This window comes from Symphalangus syndactylus, chromosome 23 (genome assembly GCF_028878055.3).
Source record: "Symphalangus syndactylus isolate Jambi chromosome 23, NHGRI_mSymSyn1-v2.1_pri, whole genome shotgun sequence".
NCBI classification, from domain to species: domain Eukaryota; kingdom Metazoa; phylum Chordata; class Mammalia; order Primates; family Hylobatidae; genus Symphalangus; species Symphalangus syndactylus.
The window spans coordinates 59,352,111-59,377,147 of record NC_072445.2 but is presented as its reverse complement, the minus strand read 5'-3'; the positions used below and the strand labels follow the sequence as shown (position 1 = coordinate 59,377,147).

The 25,037-nt window shown below is 43.3% G+C and overlaps 1 long non-coding RNA gene across 1 annotated transcript in view; it reads left to right on the top strand.

Annotated features, from left to right (window-relative positions):
* Window positions 1–1,804: 1,804 nt before the first annotated feature.
* LOC129473320 (uncharacterized) overlaps window positions 1,805–25,037 on the top strand; it is a 164,870-nt gene continuing 141,637 nt past the window's right edge. The window contains exons 1-2 of the long non-coding RNA XR_008654241.2: window positions 1,805–1,871; window positions 10,536–10,648. This is a non-coding gene — a long non-coding RNA (uncharacterized lncRNA). The remainder of the gene's footprint in view (window positions 1,872–10,535; window positions 10,649–25,037) is intronic.

The following is a 25,037-nucleotide window of genomic DNA, read 5'->3' as shown; positions in this document are numbered from 1 at the left end:
CCATTGTATACGCAGTCTGCCTTTGACTGAAATGTCATTGTGTAGCAAGTGAATGTATATTACAATCTAAACAATACATGCCCTCAAGGAATTTTGATATCTCTTTCAAGTCATGTAGATATATAGTACATTTCCAGCTCCCCGAATAGTTTTTTTGCTTATTCAGGAATAATTTTCTAACCTGACCAATTTACATCTTTTGATCCCATAAACCATAGAAGCTTCTCCCTGTTTTCAGCCCCATCCTGCTGACCTGTCTTAAAGCTAGTCCATGCTGGCCTTCAGCCTTCAACTGCCACTGGGAGTGACAAGGGTTCTGGAAGGCCGGGCTGGTGCGGCAAGGGGAGACTCCCCTGAAAGGAAGAATGTCCCCAGGGAGTGCGGCGTGGCCAGCACATCTTCTCGCGCTTTATTCCTGCTCTGAAACCCAAGTTAGAACTTCAGTTTCTGGTTTCTTTGAAAGTACTTGGTGAACAAATAAGCAAATAGAGGATAAGGAATGTCCAGTCATTGTTTGAGGATTTTCTGGAATTTGGAGCATTGTTATTTTAGTTGTTTAGAAAAGGCTTTGGTTGCCTGTTTATCATACAGTGCAGGCTCATGAATAACTTCCTGGGGGACTGGCCCACATTCTTGGTCCGGTTGGCGTCTTTTGCCCAGCAAGGCTCATGCCGGGCGTCTTCCCAACATCCTGTCTGGGAACGACCTTCTTTTCTGCACTTACTAAGCTCCGAGAGTCCTTATTGAAATGACCTCCTGCACAGGAAGGCCTGCTGTGGCGCCTGGCAAGAGAAAACAGCCCTGGTTTCTAGGAAGTCCCACAAATACACGCACACACACACACACTCTGGAAGTCTTGTTAGGAAGAGGTGACATGTTTATGTTCTTCCACGCGTCTGATAAGGAAAACCAGCAGACATTCCAGAATGTACCAAACACGGGGGAGGACAGGTGCAAGGACCACAGCTGGAAGCCAGCGAACACAACAAACCACAGCTGTCCGGGCCATGCCATGCTGGTGTGGGCCAGAGGGGAAACCAAGGGTGTGCATGTGTCTGTGTGTCTGCGGATGCACTCAGGCTTAAAAAGTAGAAGCCTGCAAAGCCCCCTGCATTTAAGAGAAAAAAAAATAATCATGGAATTTTTCTGGCCATCTAGAAAAAATTTTGCTCTTGCCAAAAACATTCAAAAGCTATCAGGATTTTTTTTTTTTTTTTTTTTTTACTTATCTAAGTGATATTAGTGAGAGCAGGGGAATCCCAAAGAAAGAGACAGGTGTGTTCTTTAAATTCACTCTTGGTCTTAAACGAGACCTGCTTGAACATAATAAAGACCTTCAAGAAGCCCTCTCACCTTGGTTGAATGATAAAGTGTTTAGAAATAATACCTTCGTGATTATTGTGTACAAGACATTCATCTTATAAGGACTCTGATGACCAGAGAGTTCAGTGCCTTGCCTCTGGTTGTAATGCAGAAGCGTGATTCCCACTCAGAGGTATTCAACATGCCATGGCCTCCCTTTCTCTGTGATCAAAGTTAGCATCACAGTTGAGTGACCTACCCAGGGCCCTGAACTCACAAGCGTCTCACATCCGGTTTAACATTCTGCTGTTGCCATGGTAAAGTCCTTAATAAGGATTACTAAATTATTAATCCTTAATGAATCCTTAATACCTTTGAACTCGTGTCTTGTAGGTGTACTCCAACATGAAAACAGAGCATGCACGTGAGCTGAGTAGTGACATGCAACATGCATGTCCATTGATCCTTGCTGCTCATTCACATAGAGTGTTTGCAATGCCCCCTGGACACAGAATTCCAGTGGACCCACCATGTGTGGGGATTCAGGGGAGACTCAAAGCAAATACAAGGTAAGTGTGGACAACCAAGGAAGGTGAGGTGAGGAAGGAAGAGGGACACTGACAGCTCCAAGAGGGCACATTTTCCATTTGAAGCAGAACTTGCTTTGACACAAGAAAGAAGTCAATGGCATTCTATTAAGAACAAATACTAACGACCAAGGGACCCGATTCTGTTCTTTCTTACTCACGCACTTCCCTGAATAAACCATATACTTCCTCTGAAAATGAAGACACAGACCAAAAGGAAGACAGGGCAGCTGAGCGTTAAGATTTGATAGAGTATGTGCATATCAAGAACTAAAATAAAAGGCTGGGTGTGGTGGCTCACACCTGTAATCCCAGCACTTTGGGAGGCCAAGGTAGGCAGGTCATCTGAGATCAGGAGTTTGAGACTAGCCTGACCAACATGGTGAAACCCCATCTCTACTAAAAATACAAAAATTAGCCGGGCGTGGTGGTGCACACCTGTAATCCCAGCTACTCAGGAGGCTGAGGCAGGAGAATCACTTGAACCCAGGAGGCGGAGGGTGCAGGGAGCCAAGATTGCGCCACTGCACTCCAGCCTAGGTGACAGACTGAGACTCCATCTCAAAAAAAAAAAAAAAAAAAGGAAAAGAAAAGAAAAAGAGTCGAGTTAGTTTTGTGAAGTATTTCCACTGTTTCGGCAAGAAAAATATATATGTATAAGCTGCAAAATATGAATTACATAATTCCAGTGATTCTGCAGGTGAGTTACTCTCATATTTGCATTTATTCATTAATTTATTTTTAACTTTTTATCATATTTTTGAGATGAAGTCTTGCTCTGTCACCCAGGCTGCAGTGCAGTGGCACGATCTCAGCTCACTGCCACCTCCGCCTCTGGGGTTCCAGTGATTCTTGTGTTTCAGCCTTCAGAGTGAGTAGCTTGGGATTATAGGCACACACAACCATGCCTGGCTAATTTTTGTATTTTTAGGAGAGATGGGGGTTTCACCATGTTGCCCAGGCTGGTCTCGAACTCCTGAACTCAGGTGATCCACATGCCTCGGCCTTCCAAATTGCTGGGATTACAGGTGTTGGCCATCGTGCCTGGCCCATATTTGCATTAAAAACTGACATTGTACAATGTAAAGATGAACTGTAAAATTCATGCTAATAATTTAAAATTTTAATTTTTCTTGACTTAGAATAACACTAAACAGCAGATTTTTTTTTAACGTCTTAAGTTGAGACACTGCAGAAGGAAGGAGAAAAGCTTTATTTTATAGTACCTTTAACAATAATTTCTTCCCCCACTTTTAAACAGTTTCATTTGCACTGGATCTCATGAATACAGAGCTTGCTGTGCTAGTGATAAATAGAAATTTTGGCAGAAACACATCACATGGTCATTAGGCTTAATCTTGGAGATAGATCTGTGTAGCTTATGTCTACTAGTGTTCACATCACCTCTACTTAGGATTTCATTTTAGCAATTGTCTTTATTTGGATTCCCCCAGAAACACACCAAGGTGAGAATTAGAGTGGGGACGTGGTGGCCCTGACAAGAGAAACCAGTGTAAAGGGCTTATTGGAGAATACGGAGGGTGTGGGAATGATGAAGTAGTCGGGTTATTCAAGCGAGCTGAAGGGGCCACCGAAAAATATTTCACGAGAAATGTGTGCACCTTCCTCGGCAGAGGCTATGCCGCCTGCCCTTCCCCTCCCTTTCTCCATCGTTTCTGGACGCTAGGATTTCAGAATTTGTTTAAGAGGAGACACAGATTTGTGATGGAAATCAGAGTGTCATGGCTGAATTATTTCCCTCAAAATTAGTATGTTGAAGTCCAAACCCTCAGGAGTCCAAACTCTAAAGAGTGTGACTGCATTTGGAGATAGGGACTTTACAGAATAATGAAGTTAAAAAGTAAAGTCATGAAGGTGGGCACTAATTCAATATAACTGGTGTCCTATGAAGATGAGATGAGGACATAGACGTGCACAGAGGGAAGATCATAGGAGCGCACAGGGGAAGACGCCATCTGCAAACCAAGGAGAGAGGCCTTAGGAGAAACCAACCTTGCTCACACCTGGATCTCGAACTTCTGGGCTCCAGGGCTGTGAAAGAACACATTTCTATTGTTTAAGCCCTGCAGTCTGTGGTACTTTGTTATGGCAGCCCTAGCAAACGAACACACATGGTTAGAAAAAAAATCCATCAGGAAACGTGAAACAGAGTTCCTTGCTAAAATGCACTTTGGAAGACATGATGAGAGGTCAGAATGCTAGGGCAAGAACAGGAGATGAATCTACAAACCTGGGGCAAAACTGGAAGAGTTCTGAGGGCCAGCTCTGCCACATAGTGGATTTGTGGTCTTGGGTAAGTTACTTAATCTCTTGGTGCCTACATATTGTCGACTGTAAAATGAGCTTCAAATACAGTATATATGATAGAGATGCCATCAGAATTAAATGAGATAATGCTTGCAAAATGCTCAATATGTTAGCTCATCTTGTTTTTTTGCAGGCAGTAATAACTCCTTAAGGGCTAGCGTCATGTTTTCTTCTGCTTTGGAAGTAAACTGGAAGCATGTCTTGAGTGTTAGCCTTTCACTTCAAGGAAACAAATCTGTGTGGAAGTTGAAGTCTAGTTGGGGAAAACCAGATACACAAAGGAAGTGATGAAGCTAGAATGTGCAGTTTATCAGTGGATGCTTACCACTTACCAGAAACTGTGTCATACACCTGATTTCATACCCATCTCATTTGAATCCTCTACAAAGTTATGAGATAGATGTCTTTGCCTCATTTTCAAAGATGTGAAAACTATTGGCTAGAGTGGTTAAAGGATTTTTCCAGAGCCTGCTGCCAGTAATTTACAGAGCAGGAATCAAACCTAGGTGTGTGGGCATCAAATTCATTTATGCCATGACTATTAAAATAAAACTTCCTTTCAAATTATCTTCCTAATTACCCTGCAAGGCAGGTGAGGACCTATTGCTAGCACCATTTTATATATTAGGAAAATATGACCCAGGAAATCCTGAACCATGCAAGTATGTACCCAATGTTAAATGTAAAGCCAACTCAATTCCAGTGAGGTTTTCTGGCTCTTAATCTGGTGATATTTAGCTGCTTAGATACTGTTTAGATATTCAGATTCTCAGCGAGTGACTCACAAGATTATGTCTGCGCCCTGTGGCTAGATTTCATTTTGAAGGAAGTTTTGGAATGCCACTTTTCCTGTATAGGATGGGAAACCCATTGATGTCAGCCATGATCCCAGGGCAGCTGGAGTGCGTGGGCCCAGCATGGGCTTGGGGGTCAGAAGACAGAATTTTGGCTCTGATTCTGCCACCAATTGGCTGAGTGACTTTGAACACTTCATTCTTCTTGGTCATGAGTTTCTCATCTGCAAATTGGAGAGATTGTACCGAATAATTTCCAAAATCTGTTAAAAATCTGATTCTATGAAATGGAATCTCCGGTTGGGCCTAAGAAACTAGTAAGAAGCCCAGAGACAAATGGAGGTAGAGATTGCCCTCCTTTAGTCTCAGCAAGAAGGAAATCACCTTCCCCACAAAAAAAACCATGGACAACACATTTTATAGCTGGAATCGCAGAGAAGCAGTGGCACAGGCAACATTGGTGGGTGGGGGGAAAGTCCTTATTAAAATGTTGGTTACAGGAATAAGTCTACTGGGGACTTAAAGATATACAATTTGCACTCCAAGGATCAGCAAGTACAAATCCTACAAGAACTCTCTGGCCATAGAACAGAGAGTCCTAGAACAAAGCCTGTTTTGATCCTTTGTCTTGGTTAAGGGTAACACCATATCTCCAGCATAAACGACGACGATTGCATTGTTCGCATGCCAGTAATAGAAAAGGAAAACACACCAGGCTGTTGGGTTAGTTTTGGCTTGCACAGGTCAGGGTGGGAAATGCCCTGGGGTTCTGGCTGACCACCTGTTATTTAATTTTTTAATAAGTGTGCCAGTTTCAAAATACCAGAGACTCTCCTTGAAGGGTAATCACAAAGAATTGAATGTCCTGGTATTTGGAACAAGCATTCTAGCTTATTGGCATTTACTGTAATATCAGCGATAACAGCAGTAACCGCAACAAGAGCCAGTGTCAGGTCCCTGGGGATCTCCCAAAGAAAACCTTTCCATTTATAGCAAAAAAACAGTGAAGAAGCAGGGATCTGAGGTGGAAACATAGATAGTTTGTTCCTGTGGTAGCACTTCCCTTGGTATTCTAGTGCGGGATTAGTGGGCTTCAAGGTGGAACTGCCTCCAGCCTCAGTGGGCCAGGGACCATGCCCATCAGTTATCCACTCTGGTTTTGGAGTTCACTGTGTGATCTTGGGCTGACCTTGGAAGCTTCTGACTTACCGGCCTGAGGTTCACATAATTGCAGGGCTTCTATGTTCTGATGGCTAAATTGGAAAGCATGGGATTCATGCTGGATACCTCGTCCAACAGGTGTCACCATGTGGTCCATAGACCGGCAGCATCAGCATCCCTCCGGGGGTTGTTAGAAATGCCCCACCCTAGATACAGGGAATAGGAGCCTGAACAAGATCCTTGTAACAAGATCCTGGGGTGATTCATCTGCACGTTTTACTTGGAGAAGCCCTGAAATGAAGCCATACCACCCCGCACATCTGGGAGGTAGATTAGCCATTCACTGGCCCAGGACAGTTTGGTTGTAAGAAGAAAGAACTTACTTTGGAAATTCAATGGGTACAATCAGAGCTTTACTGTTTTCTGCTCTGTGATATTTCCTCTTTTCAGCCAAAAGGAAAATGTTCTTTTATTTAGAAAAAGAAAGTATTTGGGGAAAAAATAGCTGAACAATTCACATAAAAGAAAAAACATACTTAATATCTCCACTTAAAAACACATGAATACATAAGTTTCGGTTCCCTTGCCAATTTTCTAATCCTACCTTCAAAATTATCCACTGTTAACCAATTTCACAGGTATCCCACCAAAAATACTATGCTTATATTTGCATTTTATATATATATACATATACATATACATACACACACACACAAACACACTAGGGAGATCATCCTTAATGATTGTTTTTCTACATGCTTCCTAAGCTAGGACAATGAAAAAAAATCTTAGAAGGAGCGCTTTGAAAGGCCTTCCATTTTAAGTCTATTGGCAGCTCTGTCTGAGAAGCATTTTTCTTAAAGAGATGGGTGCACGGGGCCTTTTGCAAAGTGAGTCAACATGAGCCCCACGGAGTGCAGGGTGTTGGCCGGATGGCCAGCTCCCCTGGCTCTCATTTCTGCTCTCATCATTTTCTCCATAGCTCAAGCCCCATGAAAGCTGGAGGGTACCCTCAGATGCCCCATGTCCTTCTGGAGTTTACAAATGTGGCTCAAACACGGTGGGTGGGGCCAGTTGGGATCACAGGAACTCACACTACACTCCCAGTGAGGTCATGAAAGAGCTTGAGTCTTGCTGCCAGGAGGGGGTTATGTCTTTGTGTGTGTGTGTGTGTGTGTGTGTGTGTGTGTGTGTGTGTGTAAGCAACATGGCTGTTTATTTCACCTGGGTGCAGGCGGGCTGAGTCCGAAAAGAGTCAGTGAAGGGAGATAGGGGTGGGGTCGTTTTATAGGATTTGGGTAGGTAAAGAAAAATTACAGTCAAAGGGGATTGTTTTCTGGCGGGCAGCAGTTGGGGTCACAAGGTACTCAGTGGGGGAGCTTTTGAGCCAGGATGAGCCAGGAGAAGGAATTTCACAAGACAATGTTATCAGTTAAGACAGGAACAGGCCATTTTCACTTCTTTTGTGGTGGAATGTCATCAGTCAAGGCAGGAACCGGCCATCTGGATGTGTACCTGCAGGTCACAGGAGTATGATGGCTTAGCTTGGGCTCAGAGGCCTGACATTCCCCTCTTCTTATATTAATAAGAAAAATAAAACAAAATAGTGGTAAAGTGTTGGGACGGTGAAAATTTTTGGGGGTGATATGGAGAGATAATGGGCGATGTTTCTCAGGGCTGCTTCGAGTGGGATTGGGGGTGGCGTGGGAACCTAGAGTGGGAGAGATTAAGCTGAAGGAAGATTTTGTGGTAAGGGGTGATATTGTGGGGTTGTTAGAAGAAACATTTGTCATGTAGAATGATCGGTGATGGCCTGGATACGGTTTTATATGAATTGAAAAACTAAACGGAATAAGAGAAGGAGAAAAACAGGTATTAAAGGTCTAAGAATTGGGAGGACCCAGGACATCTGATTAGAGAGTGACTAAGGAGATTCAGCATAGTCCTGCCAGCAAAGATTATTTATTTACTTCAAGAGTTGAGAGTGGCAGTTTGGGGATAGCACCAGGAGATATCAGCTGTGATGGCTTGGAGAAACAGTGTAAACCGGCAGTGTAAACAAAAGTAGGGTATGTATGGGTAGTTGAGAACAGTGAATAGGAGTATGACTAGACAGAAGATAGTAGGGATGACAAGTTTTTTGGGGCACAGTCGAAGTTGGTCTGGTGTCTGGAATGAGACTGGGGCCTAATAAAAAGGAGCGTCTATACAGGAGCTCAAATGGGCTGTAGCCTGTAGTATTCTGAGGACAGGTCTGACTTCTGAGAAGAAAACGTGGTAAAAGTATTGTCCAGTCCTTTTTAAGTTCGTGGCTGAGCTTGGTGAGGTGTGTTTTTAAAAGACCATTTGTCTGTTCTACTTTTCCTGAAGATGGAGGACCGTGAGGGATATAAAGGTTTCACTGAATACTAAGAGCCTGGAAAACTGCTTGGCTGATTTGACTAATAAAGGCTGGTCTGTTATCAGACTGTATAGAGGTGGGAAGGCTAAACTGAGGAATTATGTCTGACAGAAGGGAAGAAATGACTGCGGTGGCCTTCTCAGACCCTGTAGGAGAGGCCTCTACCTATCCAGTGAAAGTGTCTAACTAGACTAAGAGGTATTTTAGTTATCTGACTCGGGGCATGTTGAGTAAAGCTAATTTGCCAGTCCTGGGTGGGGGCAAATCCTCTAGCTTGATGTGTAGGGAAGGGAGGGGGCCTGAATAATCCCTGAGGAGTAGTAGAATAGCAGATGGAACACTGGGAAGTTATTTCTTTGAGGATAGATTTCCACGATGGAAAGGAAATGAGAGGTTCTAAGAGGCGGGCTAGTGGCTTGTACTATAGCATAGCCTGCCTTTGCTGGTGTGTGACGATTAGGCCTGGTGGAACTGCCATCAATAAATCAAGCATGATCAGGGTGAGGAACAGGAAAGAAGGAGATATGGGGAAATGGGGTGAATGTCAGGTGGATCAGAGAAATAACAGTCATGGAAGTCAGGTGTGGTATCAGGAATAATGTGGGAGGCTGGATTTAAGTCCGGGCCAGGAACAATGGTAATTGTGGGACTTAACAAAGAGTGAGTACAGCTGAAGGAGCCGGGGAGCAGAAAGTATATGCATCAGGTATGAGGAAGAAAATAGATTTTGGAAGTTATGAGAAATGTAGAGGTGAGTTGAGCATAGTTTGTGATTTTGAGGGCCTCTAAAAGTATTAGGGCGGCAGCAGCCACTGCACAGAGACATGATGGCTAGGCTAAAACAGTAAGGTCAATCTGTTTGGACAGAAAGGCTACAGGGTGTGGTCCTGGCTCTCATGTAAGAATTTTGACTGCACTAACCATGCCTAGGAAGGAAAGGAGTTGTTGTTTTGTAAGGGATTGAGAGTTGGGAGATTAATCGGACACGATCAGCAGGGAGAGCACGTGTGTTTTTATGAGAATTATGCCGAGATAGGTAACAGATGAGGAGGAAATTTGGGCTTGACTGAAGTAATGGGGGCTGTCTGTGAAGCCTTGCAGCAGTACAGCCCAGGTAATTTGCTGAGCCTAATGGGCGTCAGGGTCAGTCTAAGTGAAAGCAAAGAGAGGCTGGGATGAAGGGTGCAAAGGAATAGTAAAGAAAGCATGTTTGAGATCCAGAACAGAATAATGGGTTGTAGAGGGAGGTATTGAGGATAGGAGAGTATATGGGTTTGGCACCACAGGGTGGATAGAAAAAACAATTGTGTTGATAAGGCACAGATTCTGAACTAACCTGTAAGCCTTGTCTGGTTTTGGGACAGGTAAAATGGGGGAATGGTAAGAAGACTTTATAGGCTTTAAAAGGCCATGCTGTAACAGGCGAGTGATAACAGGCTTTAATCGTTTCAAAGCATGCTGTGGGATGGGATATTGGCATTGAGTGGGGTAAGAGTGATTAGGTTCTAATGGGATGGTAAGGGGTGCATGATTGGTCGCTAAGGAGGGAGTAGAGGTGTCTTATACTTGTGGGTTAAGGTGGGGAGATACAAGGGGAGGATGTGAAGGAGGCTTTGAACTGGGGGAAAAGGCGGCAATGAGGTGTGGCTGTAGCCCAGGAATAGTCAGGGAAGCAGATAATTTAGTTAAAGTGTCTCGGCCTGATAAGGGAACTAGGCAGGTGGGGATAACTAAAAAGGAGTGCTTAAAAGAGTATTGTTTAAGTTGGCAGCAGAGTTGGGGAGTTTTAAGAGGTTTAGAAGCCTGGCTGTCAATACCCACAACAGTTACGGAGGCAAGGGAAACAGGCCCTTGAAAAGAAGGTAATGTGGAGTGGGTAGCCTCCATATTGATTAAGAAGGGGACGAACTTACCCTCCACTGTGAGAGTTACCTAAAGCTCGGTGTCTGTGATGGTCTACAGGGCTTCCGAGGTGATCGGGCAGCATTAGTCTTCAGCCGCTAAGCCAAGAAGATCTGGGAAGGAGTCAGAAAGCCTTGGGCCGGAGTTCCAGGGGCTCTGGGAGTGGCTGCCAGGTGAGTTGAACGTCTGATTTCCATTGGGGTCCCGCACAGATGGGACATGGCTTAGGAGGAATCCTGGGCTGCGGGCATTCCTTGGCCTGGTGGCCAGATTTCTGGCACTTGTAGCAAGCTCCTCGGGGAGGAGGTTGTTGAGGAACGCCTGGCCACTGCGGTTCAGGCATTTGGAAGTTCTTGTGTGCCGGAGATGTGGCTGGGGTTTGTCTCACAGTGGAGGCAAGGAATTGCGACTGTTTTCTATTATTGTACACCTTGAAGGCGAGGTTAATTAAATCCTGTTGTGGGGTTTGAGGGCCGGAATTTAGTTTTTGGAGTTTTATTTAATGTCGGAAGGAGATTGGGTAATAAAATGTATATTGAGAATAAGACGGCCTTTTGACATTTTAGGGTCTAGGGCTGTAAAGCGTCTCAGGGTTGCTGCCGAACGAGCCATGAACTGGGTTGGGTTTTTCATATTTGATGAAAGAGCCTAAATGCTCACTGACTTGGGAGAGGTCTGATAAAGAAAAAGGAGCATTAACCTTGTCTATGCCTTTAGCTTCAGCCACCTTTTTAAGAGGAAATTGCTGGGCAGGTGGGGGAGGGCTAGTCACAGAATGAAACAGTAAACCAGACCAGGTGTGAGGAGGGGAGGTGATAGAAAGATTACAGGGTGGAGGAGCGGAGGCTGAGGAAGAATTGGGACCTAGCTCGGCCTGGCGAGGAGCAGCCTGGGGAGGAGGGGAGAGGTCCGATGGGTCTGTAGAAAAGGAAGTTTAGAAAGACTCAGCGACGCTTGGGGTTGGGACTGAGGGGACAGGTGGGAGGGAAAGAAGGAGGATTTGGGATGAGTTGCATTGGGCACAGAGACTAGAGAGGGACCATTGTGTAAAAGAATGCCTGGACGTCAGGCACCTCAGACCGTTTGCCGATTTTACAACAAGAATTATTTAGATCTTGTAGGATGGAAAAATTGAAAGTGCCATTTTCCAGCTAGTTGGAACGACTGTCGAGTTTGTATTGGGGTCAAGAGGCATTGCAGAAGAAAATAAGATGCTTAGATTTTAGGTCAAGTGAGAGTTGAAGAGGTTTTAAGTTCTTTTATTATTATTATTATTATACTTTAGGTTTTAGGGTACATGTGCACAATGTGCAGGTTTGTTACATATGTATCCATGTGCCATGTTGGTTTGCTGCACCCATTAACTTGTCATTCAGCATTAGGTATATCTCCTAATGCTGTCCCTCCCCCCTCCCCCCACCCCACAACAGTCCCCAGAGTGTGATGTTCCCCTTCCTGTGTCCATGAGTTCTCATTGTTCAATTCCCACCTATGAGTGAAAACATGCGGTGTTTGGTTTTTTGTCCTTGTGATAGTTTACTGAGAATGATGGTTTCCAGTTTCATCCATGTCCCTACAAAGGACATGAACTCATCATTTTTTATGGCTGCATAGTATTCCATGGTGTATATGTGCCACATTTTCTTAATCCAGTCTATCGTTGTTGGACATTTGGGTTGGTTCCAAGTCTTTGCTATTGTGAATAGTGCCGCAATAAACATACATGTGCATGTGTCTTTATAGCAGCATGATTTATAGTCCTTTGGGTATATACCCAGTAATGGGATGGCTGGGTCAAATGGTATTTCTAGTTCTAGATCCCTGAGGAATCACCACACTGACTTCCACAATGGTTGAACTAGTTTACAGTCCCACCAACAGTGTAAAAGTGTTCCTATTTCTCCACATCCTCTCCAGCACCTGTTGTTTCCTGACTTTTTCATGATGGCCATTCTAACTGGTGTGAGATGGTATCTCATTGTGGTTTTGATTTGCATTTCTCTGATGGCCAGTGATGATGAGCATTTCTTCATGTGTTTTCTGGCTGCATAAATGTCTTCTTTTGAGAAGTGTCTGTTTATGTCCTTTGCCCACTTTTTGATGGGGTTGTTTGTTTTTTTCTTGTAAATTTGTTTGAGTTCATTGTAGATTCTGGATATTAGCCCTTTGTGTGAGTAGGTTGCGAAAATTTTCTCCCATTCTATAGGTTGCCTGTTCACTCTGATGGTAGTTTCTTTTGCTGTGCAGAAGCTCTTTAGTTTAATTAGATCCCATTTGTCAATTTTGGCTTTTGTTGCCATTGCTTTTGGTGTTTTAGACATGAAGTCCTTGCCCATGCCTATGTCCTGAACGGTATTGCCTAGGTTTTCTTCTAGGGTTTTTATGGTTTTAGGTCTAACATGTAAGTCTTTAATCCATCTTGAGTTAATTTTTGTATAAGGTGTAAGGAAGGGATCCAGTTTCAGCTTTCTACATATGGCTAGCCAGTTTTCCCAGCACCATTTATTAAATAGGGAATCCTTTCCCCATTTCTTGTTTTTGTCAGGTTTGTCAAAGATCAGATAGTTGTAGATGTGTGGCATTATTTCTGAGGGCTCTGTTCTGTTCCATTGATCTATGTCTCTGTTGTGGTACCAATACCATGCCGTTTTGGTTACTGTAGCCTTGTAGTATAGTTTGAAGTCAGGTAGCGTGGTGCCTCCAGCTTTGTTCTTTTGGCTTAGGATTGACTTGGCAATGTGGGCTCTTTTTTGGTTCCATATGAACTTCGAAGTAGTTTTTTCCAGTTCTTTGAAGAAAGTCATTGGTAGCTTGATGGGGATGGCATTGAATCTATAAATTACCTTGGGCAATATGGCCATTTTCACAATATTGATTCTTCCAACCCATGAGCATGGAATGTTCTTCCATTTGTTTGTATCCTCTTTTATTTCATTGAGCAGTGGTTTGTAGTTCTCCTTGAAGAGGTCCTTTACCTCCCTTGTAAGTTGGATTCCTAGGTATTTTATTCTCTTTGGAGCAATTGTGAATGGGAGTTCACTCATGATTTGGCTCTCTGTTTGTCTGTGATTGGTGTACAAGAATGCTTGCGATTTTTGTACATTGATTTTGTATCCTGAGACTTTGCTGAAGTTGCTTATCAGCTTAAGGAGATTTTGGGCTGAGACAATGGGGTTTTAAGTTCTTAAGAACACAGGCTAAGGGAAAAAAAGGAGGAATGGAAGGTGGAAACTTGCCTATAGTGAAGGTGGCAAGCCCAGAGAAAAGAGTAGAGACACAGAGAAGGGGTAGGGGGTTCTTGCCCTCCAGAAAAGCAGAGAAGGGGTCGGGGCACAGAGATACGAGGTCTGGGCATGGAAATAAGGGATCGGGATGCAGAGATATAAGAGGTTGGGGTGCAGAAATAAGGGATTGGGGCACAGAGATACAAGGTTGGGGTACTTGCCCCTCACCCAGAAAAGCAAGACTTGCCGCTAAGGGTGAAGGACCAAGGCAGGCATCCCTGCGTGGTCTGACACCTCTGAAATCTGGGTGAATAATCAGAGAGGCATCCCTGCAATGATTAAACACCAAGGGAAGCCTGCCTTCCCTAGTCCATGACTGGCTCCAGAGTTTTGGGTCCATGGATAAAACATGTCTCCTTTGTCTCTACCGGAAAATGAGAGGAATTTAAATTAAGAGAAGGGAGAGATTGAAGTGTGGCACCAAGATTGAAAGGAGAAAGAGGTTGAGGGATAGTGAGGGAGGTTGGAGAAAAGAGTAAAAAGAGGCCGCTTAATGGATTTGAAATTGGTGAGATGTTTCTTGGACTGGTCGGTCTGAGGACCTGAGGTCATAGGTGGATCTTTCTCACGGAGCAAAGAACAGGAGGACAGGGGATTGATCTCCCAAGGGAGGTCCCCCGATCCGAGTCATGGCACCAAATTTCATGCGTGTCTGTGTGAAGAGACCACCAAACAGGCTTTGTGTGAGCAATAAAGCTGTTTATTTCACCTCGGTTGCAGGCAGGCTGAGTCCAAAAATAGAGTCAGCCAGGAGGGGGTTATTTCTTACCAAATGGTTTCCAGTGGTTTCCCAGAATTCCTCATGCACTCTAAGCTGGAGCTTTCATTCCTGAACACTAAATTCAGTGCCTACAGTTCATTCCTCAAAAATGAGGCCATAATTCAGTTGAGGTCACTTGTTTTCCAATTCCTCTTCAGCATCTATTTGGAAAATCACTTACTTAGCTTTCTTGGTCCACTCACAGTGTCATTACTCCGAACTTTTAACATAAGTGTGTGTGTGTGTGTGTGTGCGCACATACAGTTTTTATATATATATACTTTATATATATCTATACACACACACACTTTTTATGTAAGGTACATACTTTATATATACATATATGTATGTAAGTATTTATGTATATACAAATATGTATATATAAAGTATATCTGTAAAGTATAATATATATTATAAAGTATATATACACCTAAGTATACATACTTGAAATAGATATACTGTATATACATACATAAAGTGTATGTATATATAAAGTGTATATGTAAAGTATAATGTATATAATTTATATATGATATATATGATAAAGTATATATCAAGTATATATACTTTATATAAAGTATCAAGTATAAATAGTACATATATTATGAAGTATATATACTTCAAAGTATATATAGTATATATTACAAGGTATACATACTATGTTATACTTTATATATTATCAAGTATGTATATATAATATACATCATAATAAATATTATATATTATATACATAATAATAAATATATACATTATAATAATGTATTATATATTATATACATTATAATATATACTATATACATCATAATATTACATACTATATACATTGTGATAATATATATTGTATATATTATAATATATTGTATTATATGCATTATAATATGTATTATATATTATATACATTATAAAAATATCTTATATACATTATAATAGCATATTATTACTTTATTATATATAATTGAATATACATATTATATGTATATGTTATATGATATATACATTATAAAATATATAATATAATACAGTATGTATAATATGCATAATATAAAATACATATTATACATACTTTATATATAGTGTATATATACGTAAAGTATATATATTATAAAGTATATATACAGTATATACTTAAAGTATATATATAAAGTATATATAAGTGTATATAAGCCACATATACACTTATATATATTTATATACTTCTATATAGTGTATATATATACTATGTATACTATGTATATATACAAGTATATATGCCACTCTAAAGTATATGTAAGTATATAACCTTTATATATTTTATGTATATCTAAGTGTATATAATGTATTTATGTATATATACATGTAATCACCTCACTTCCACAATACTGATGGCTTACAGCTTTTTGCACACTAAACCTTCTTCCTTTCCTATCCCTGACTTAAGCTATAATATTGGAAGGTTTGAGGACTGGTTGGTGACCCGTACTTTCCTGCTGTAAAAGTGTCTCACCTGAGGAAGTGACACAGTCATAGACCAAGGAGACTGTGTCCTTTCCTCTCACACATGGGGTTTGGAGAGGAAGGATTGCTCCCCTTCTGGGACTCGTGACCCGTGTTTTAATATTTGCCTTTGTATTAATTTCCTATTCCTTCTATTATAAATTATCACGAACTTAGTGGCTTAAAACAATTTATCTTACAGTTCTGAGGACAGCAGTCAAAAATCTGTCTCACTGGACCAAAGTCAAGGTGTCAGCAAGCCAGTGAGGCTGGATGCTTCTGGAGACTCTAGGGGACAGTCCATTCCTTGCCTCTTTCAGTTTCTAGAGGCTTCCAGCACTCCCTGACTCCTGGCCTCATCACCCCAACGTCTGCTTCCATCATCCAATCTTCTTCTCTGATCCTGACTCTCATGTCCCCTTCTCATAGGACCCTGCAGATTAAACTGGGCTCACCCAGTTAATACAGAATAATTTCCCCATCTAAAATCCTTAATTACATCAATAAAGTCTCTTTTGCCATGTAAGGTAACATAGTCATAGGATGTAGACATCTTTAGGGGGCCATTTTCCTATCTAGCACGGTCCACACGGCAAAATGCTGAAATTGTGACCCTACAGGATGTCCCACCAGCCAAGGAAGATTTTACTTATTGCCTACAGTTTAAGCAGCTTGGAATCATAACACAAAACAATTCCCAGACACCTCAGAGAGGGGGCAGCAGATCAATATTTTTGATAGGGCTTAGAGATGCGTTTTTACCAGCAGGGAGTCAATATGAAGGTATGAGAAGATAGAAAAAAGGGATGTGGAGACTTACATGAATGTAATAGTCATCATAACATCTGGCATTTACTAAACCTTCATGTCCTTGACCTAGGGCTAGGCACGGTATATGCTATTTCACTGAATCTGCACAAATAGGCCAGCAAAATAGGCATTGATGTCCTTGTTTTAATGATGAGGAAACTGGCAAGGTGTGGTGGCTCATGCTGTAATCTCAGCACTTTGGGGGGCTGAGGCTGGTGAATCACCTGAGGTCAAGAGTTTGAGACCAGCCTGGCCAACATGGTGAAACCCCATCTCTATTAAAAATACAAAAACTTGCTGGGCATATTGGCATGCACCTGTAATCCCAGCTACTTAGGAGGCTGAGGCAGGAGAATTGCTTGAACCTGGGAGGTGGAGATTGCAGTGAGCTGAGATTTCACCATTGCACTCCAGCCTGGGCGACAAGAGCGAAACTCTGTCACAAAAAAAAAAAAAAAAAAAAAAAAAAAAAAAAAAAAAGGAAACGAATTTGTACAAGGATAATGGGCTCTACAGCTTCTAGTCTAGGTAGGTGCCCAAGGACCACTGCTTGTCAGTAGAGATAATGATGTTTCTGAATGTGTTTTTAAATCACTAGAGTTACCTTCCCTGAAAAGGGTACCTTTAGCCTTCCCAGAACCTTCTGCTGTGGGTTAATTTCATCTTCCCCTATGTCAGTAGAATGAGTCTGGCCATTGTTATCGAGAGGATGATGTTTATCCTTCTGGACATCGCCCATTACTTTCTTTCTCCACTCAACTGACCGGCAGTCTGTTGGATCTACTTGACTTTCATTAGAACAGAAACCACAGTGTTTTAATGGTTGGCATTCAGGACCTTGTTAGAGAATGAATTTGTATTTGATTAACATTTATTGAATACGTGTCATGGGCTGTGGGTTGAGCTGCATAACTGGCATATAGCTCAGTAAGTGTGTGATGGAAATGGGACTGCTGCCAGCACAGGCCACCGCAGCAGTTAGGTGGTCAAGTGGCTTGTAGGGAGGAGAGCTTAAAGGTCTGCTTACCACCATGATTTTCTGCCCTGCAGTAGAAGGGCCAGATGGCTGGAATCCATTCTGGTTTTCAGTGATTTTACTGCTTACTCTCCACTCATGGGAGTTCAGTTTCAAAATATGTGTCAGACTAGGTCTTCCTGTCACAAATAGTGAAAGGAGAAAATAAAATCATAATATAGGAATTTAAGCTGATTTCAACAAATCTTGATGTTGCTCAGACTGTACCCAACTAGTGGTGTGTTGGATCCTGAGCTGGCCCTCGAGAGCCAATTGTACACATGTTCCCAGTTCCCTGTCAAGGGATCCAGTGACATCAGGTTCATACCTTGAAACTAGCTACAGTAGGACTATTTACACCATGAAAATCTGCAAACACTACAGTTCAGGGCTTTGTTTGTTTCTCTAAGGAGCCAGTTTATCAGCATGCTACTGTCCCCAACACACACATTTTGTATAAGTGATCATCATAATTAAAATAAGTGATTAATTGACTACATAAAGCGATGTTAATATTTGTTAGCATTGGTAGTTTACTATGTTTCTGAATACGGCTTTTTAATAACTAGACCTACCTTCCCTGAAGAGAGTATTGTTAGCCTTCTCATAGCCTTCTGCTGTAGGTTAGTTTCGTCTTACCCTATGCCTAGGCCTGAAAAGAGCAATATTTTAATATCATAGATCTGTATGCTAGAAGGGATGCTAGAGGGTAAACAGAATATTTTTCCATTTGACAGACAAGGAAACAGAATTGACTGAATCAGAAGAGCTCCGTATCCTTCTTCTTGGATGAACTGATCCAGATCCCTTTGGGGATGTCTTTCTGCACTTTTCCCCATAGCGTCAGCTTTTGGAACTCAAAGGTAGTAGACATCCCAGGGACAGAGTATTCAAAGCTTTATTGTGTTAGGGATTGAAGTGAGGGCAGAGTAAGGAAGTAAATCCAGGATGCAGGAGTTTGGGTGGACATGCCCGGGCTGGTTTGTCTCTACCTACACTTGTGACGATTAATAAAGAAAACAATTTCTGTTTTCCGTAAGTCCTTTATTCATTCCAAAACACCTCTGCATGCCAAGCATGGAGATCCTAGGCCCAGAGTTAGGGTCAATCGCTGGCCATTATAGGACTCTCAGCTTCAGAAACTCCCATGGCACACACGTGGCCGTGGTTTCTCATTAAAAACCCAAAGCACAGGAGGATGGTTATATTGTACCAGTGTTGTCCAGGAACTCATCCTCCCATGGCTAACCAAACCAAACAGACTAATTTGTTTTAAACATTAATTTAAACAGGAAATCTACCATAAGACCTCTCACTGGATGGTAGGCTATTTGTAGTTTGCATCCAGAGAAGAACATATGAATATTTCTTCTGTCAACATTTGCCTGCACCGTATGTGCTGCTCTGCTTCTCTGGCCTCAGCCCCACACCGAGCCTGTTGAGGCGTGAAGCTGAGAGGTCAAGTGTCTCATATGGACCCAATCCCAGATGTCGCTTTCCTCTTCTCAGCCTGCAAGCCACTGAACCATGCAGGGTGAAGGTTAGACTTAAAGTTCTTGGCGATGACTCTGTGTTCCTGGGAACAGCCTCCTTCTCTCCCCATGTCCCTCTGGCCTGTACATGCCACCTGTCTCCCCAACCCTGCCCCATCTTATGACAATCCCTGCAAAAATAAATGAGCAGGGAAGATTATTAACTGTTTACCTGTGAACTCTGGCATGTTCTAAAAGCTGAGTTCTTGTGTCCAACAACCGAAGGTGAAGCTGGTTGTGTGTATTTTGTGGAGTAGCAGCTGGAAATGGGCTTTCTGATTCTAGAAGAGCCCCATTGGCTGTAGATGAATGTAGCCAATATTTCTAGCAATTTTTCCTGGCCTCTCATTCTCCCTCCTTCTAAAAACTTCTTAGCCATGGCTTCCAGGTATAAAGTGACTAAGACACACCTTCGTTATTCTTGACCCAGGGCCCCAGGAAAGAGTTTCTGAGGCTTGACACAGGTGGGGTTTACAGCAAAAACATCACACAGTGAAGTGACAAGTTTAGAGGCAGTGGGAATCATTGAGGATTCCCATGTTGTGAGGCATGAGGTGAGTTGTGATGTTGAGGGACCTGAAGAAGAAGTTAGAGGCACGGGGAAGGAAAAAGGGGCAGGATTTTGTTACTGATTGGATTTAGAGATTCAAGAATAAACAAGAAACAAGTACGACTCTGAGGGTTTGAGCCTGAGCCATGGGAGAATGGAGGAACCGTTGACAGAAGTTGGGAGGGATAAAATGGAACCAGTGCTAGAGCGATGAGTACCTGAGAGAAAAATTCTTGAATGTCACTAATATTACTAAACATGGATTTGTTGTACTAGCCATGGTGGAACGATACCACAGTTACCTTCCTAAAAAGAAATCACAAGCCTTGACCTAGCTAAGGCAGTTGCGCTGAGGGCTGAAAGAAAACAAAATAAAAAGTGTTTGTTCCCACCTCCCCTCTTCTCCTGGGCTTATAATCATTGACAGGTTACTACTGCTATGCATTTATAGCTTTCTGGAACAGAGCAAGATTCTTGGCTACCACCCAGGGAAGGCCATCTAGCAGAGTGAGGCCACATGGAAAGTTTCAGTCCCAGGAAGGTTCATCCTGAGTCTTTCACTGATTTCACAAACACAATGAATTGAGTATCCTGTAGGCCAGGCCCCGGGCTAGGCCCTGGGGGGATAAGGTAAACAATACCAACACAGGCCCCCCTAATCCCAAGCACAGTCAGCAGTCTCTTAAGACTTTTGTCTGGAAAAGCTGTTGGTCTGCTCTGGCCACCACGACAAATTACCACGGACTCGAGGCTGGAAATCTAAGATCAAGCTGTGGGCAGAATTGGTTTCTCCCAAGGCCTCTCTCCTTGGCTTGTAGATGGTGTCTCCTCCCAGTGTGTTTGTGTCCTCATCTCCCCTTCTTATAAGGACAGCAGTCATAGTAAATTAGGGCCCACCTGAGTAACCTCATTTTATCTTAATTACCTTCTTAACTGGCCTATCTCCAAATACAGTCACATTTTGAGGTCCTAGGGGGTTAGGACTTCGATATATGATTTTGTGAGAGTGGGACATGATTCAACCCATAGCAGGCTAGTCCTTGGCTGCCCACCTTGCCAGGAACTATTCTATGTAAGCAGCAGCCCTGTCCTGCCTCCCAGTCCTGAGGAAGTCCATTGCGTGGGCATTGGGAAGCCAGTGTGTCTGAGTTCGTATTAAAGATGCTCTGAGCAGGAAGAAAACCCATTCGCGGCATGGATGGGCCTGTCCCTCTATCCATGGATCTGTGCTCTTTGTCTTGTGCAACTTGTGGACAGAATAAACGGTGGTCTGGGCTTTTAACTCACACAAATGAAATGACTGGTGTGGTGTCGGTGTGTGTGAAAGGGAAGAGTCACTGGCTCCAAGTAAGCCAGACTCCTGCCCCTCAGCCCCCTCTCCAGTACACAGGACATGGGGGGCAAGGGCCCTTCCTGCTTCCACTTAGGGCCTGGAGGGTTTCTCTACCTCTGACTGGGTCCCTAGGTCCCATGTTACCCTTCGATGATGTACCCTCTCACTCATTTTGTGCTCTTCCGGCCGAGATTCTCTGTTATTTGATAGAACTGAGAAAAATCTCCATATTGACGGCAAAATCCAACTTTTACAGCTGTTTCCAGTTCTATTTAATGTGACAACAAGATCTTTCCCTGAGATTTCTTCCAGACTCAATTTTGAGATGAAGAACTTTTTTTTGCAACCTATTCTCTGTATTGAAGTTACCGGAACCGAAGCGCAGAGGCGTCTGAGGATTCTGTTCATGGAATTTCCCTGGACCAAACTGCACTCTCCTCTGATGGGATTTCCTGTGCTCAAGTACTTTGCACTAAACTCATGATAGAGTTTTCTCAGAGCTCACAGTTCTTTGTGACATTCTGAAATATCTTTACAACCCTTTCCATACCTACCCAGAGTTTCAGCCTGCCTGGGTGGTATGGAATCCAAATTCATGGCTCCATGACTCGGACACACGTTGGCACTAAGTCATTTTATCTAAGACGCAAATATACATGCTGACCCCAGCCCTGAACAGAACACATCTGGCGTGAACACGCCTCTGGTCATAGAAGGGGGGGCGCATCTGCTGCGGGACAGTGTGTAGACGCGGGGAACATTTTCCTCTGGAAGGATAAGTCCCATGAGCTTACTGGATCATGTTCTTTGCTTTCAAATTCCAATATTCATGCCTGAATAGCTAACACAAACAGATCTTTTCCACGACGGTTGGCAACAGTGCTTAAAAGTCCATAAAAAAAATCAGACAATAGGTTGTTAACATTTAAGCCAAGTAGTAAAACGTTGGAAGAACCCATGGTAAGCAAAGAAGTCTTTCTGGGGCCCCGGTTGTTAAGCCAGTATGGGACACGCATGAGCTGTGGCTTGGTGTTAATGCTATTTTGACAAAGCTATTTTATACTTGATTGTTTAAGAGGGAAAAAAGCTCTGTCCTTGTAAAATTGAGAATGTCTTAACATGAGCACTCTAGACTGCCTGACATGCGGGCCGAGGCTTCTCTTTCTCACATTTTGTTATCAGGGCAGTTCTTTGCAGGTTGGTGTCCCTGAAGAAGATGCTGAGACGGAGATCTGCCTGACTCTGGAATGCTCTCAGGATCAACATCCACGAGGGCAGAGGGAAAAGTTGGTGTGACGCAGTCACCAGAGTTCTCAGCTAATCCAAGGGGCGTGGTCCATCAGAGAGATCTGAGTTGGGGCAAGGGGACCAGGCATAGATATCCTGCATTGGCTGTTGGCAATGTGCTTTCCCAGGAAGGAGGGTGACCTTGAGTGAGCATCTCTCTTGAGCAAAGTTAACTCTCAAAGAGGACTGTATTAATCCATTCTTGCACTGCTATAAAAAAAATACCTGAGACTGGGTAATTTATGAGAAAAGAAGTTTAATTGTCTCACAGTTCTGCAAGCTGTACAGAAAGCATAGAGGCTTCTGCCTCTGGGGAGGCCTCAGGAAGCTTCCAGTCATTATGGAAGGCAAAGCGGAAGCAGGCATCTCATATGGTGGGGGCAGAAGCAAGAGGGAGAGGGGGAAGGTGCCACACTCTTTTAAACAACCAGATCTCATGAGCTCTCACTCCCTTTCACCAGAACAGCACCAAGGGGGAAATCCACCTCCGTGATTTGATCACCTCCCACCAGGCCCCACCTCCAACATTGGGGATTACGAGACGACCCGAGATTTGGGCAAGGACACAGAGCCAAACCATAACAAGGACTGACAGTATTGGGCAGTGAATTCTCCCTTTTTGAAGGGGGAAATTTAGGCAGTAGCACAGTATCCATGACATTCCCTATGTCTTATGAAGAATTATTGAGGAGTTTGTAGGATATACATAGATGTGCATATATATGAATACTAATGATAAAATTATGGCAGAAATCAGGAACACAAATAATGGGAAACCTGACTACAGTGGATTAAACACAGAGTGGCTTATTTTGTATTATACAAAAGGAGGTCTGCAGGTAGGCACGCAGGAATGGGCTATCCAGGCATCTGCAACATCAGGAATGTAGGCTCGGCCCATCTTTCTACACACCATTCTCTTGTCAATCAATTGTCATGCTTATTCCCTTGTGGCTGCAGGATGGCTGCTCCTTCTAAGCAGGAATGACGGCAGGGCAAAGGTGCAAAGGGCAACAAAAGGGCTTTCTTTTAGTGAGGTTTTGCTTTTTTTATTTTGAGAAGGGGACCTCTTTCTTGGGGACTTTTACCTGCAGCTCGCTGGCCAGCATCTTGTCACATGGCTGCTTTTAGTGGTGAAAGAAGCTGAGAAATTTACATAGTAGTTTCAGCTGGGTACTTTGTTCCCCTAGCACAATTATGATTCTGTTATCCAGGAACAAGGGAAGCATATGAGACAGGCGACATCAGTATTGGCTCTCTGTCCCCTAGGGCAGATTGAGCCTCTGAATTAAGAATTTAGTGATTGAGGCTCAACCACATGAACTCCTTTTCCCTCTCTTCCTTCTCTTAAATGTATTTACTCTGCGCCTATGTGATCATATAAGAGGGTAAAGGAAAGGAAGTTGTTGAAGGTGCTTCCCAGACATCTGCTTGGGAAGCCAGCAACGCTGACTAGCCTGGCTAACATGGCAAAACCCCGTTTCTACTAAAAATACAAAAATTAGCTGGGCTTGGTGGCGGACGCCAGCTACTCAGGAGGCTGAGGCAGGAGAATCGCTTGGACCTGGGAGGTGGAGGTTGTAGTGAGCCAAGATCGGGCCACTGCACTGCAGCCTGGGTGACAAGAGTGAAACTCCATCTCAAAAAAAAAAGAAAAAAGAGCGCTTAAGTCTGGCCGTGTTGAGGTTGAGGTCCTGGGAGACATCTGGGTGGAGATGCCCAGTAGGCCTACAGAAAACAATTGTGAGACTGTGGAGAAAGCCCTGGGCTAGAGATACAGACTGAGAATCATCAGCCATATGACATTGTTGGAAGTGTGAGAAGATGGCCAAGAATGGTCTAAGAACATTTTCTTCATTAAATCAAATTCCACCTTTGCCATGCCTGAGGTGGTCATTCCTTTCTCATAACTTTCTCTGGGGCTTTCATGTCTATTCTGTCACTTGATACTTGCCATGGGCTTCCTAGTACAATTATAGATTCCTTTCCTCCCCAAATCATGTGAGCTCTGAGGTTACCTGAGTCCTGTGAGCCTTCTCCTTATGCTTCTGTTTCACTCAGCATTCTCCAAGGTGTGTCTGTGCCTCAATGGCAGAAGATAGTGGGAAGGGGTGAGTTCCAAGAATCCTGGCTAGAGCAAGGTGGGAGTCCTCGCAGAGCATGTTGGGGAGCTCCCTCAGATGACATGCCAAGCTCAGAAATAGAAGCCAGGACAGAAGTTCACTCTCCTGAGGCACTCAGTGGACTCAGGATTAGGGACTTGTGTGAAGAGGCTGTGGAACCTGAACCTCTGTTGTAGGGACAACCCTGGGGAGGGGCTATGACTCAGGTGATTCCTGGGGCTCAGCGGCAGCCCTAGGAACCTGTTGGACCCAGGCTGGGCCAAAAGCAGATGGTGACATGATTTGAAGCCCTGTGAACTGGGCGTTGGGAGGCAGGTAGAGGGGTGTGGGGATGGATGAGGAGGACTGAGTGCACTTGGTATACCCTGTTAAGACTGTTCTGGAACTTGTGGCAA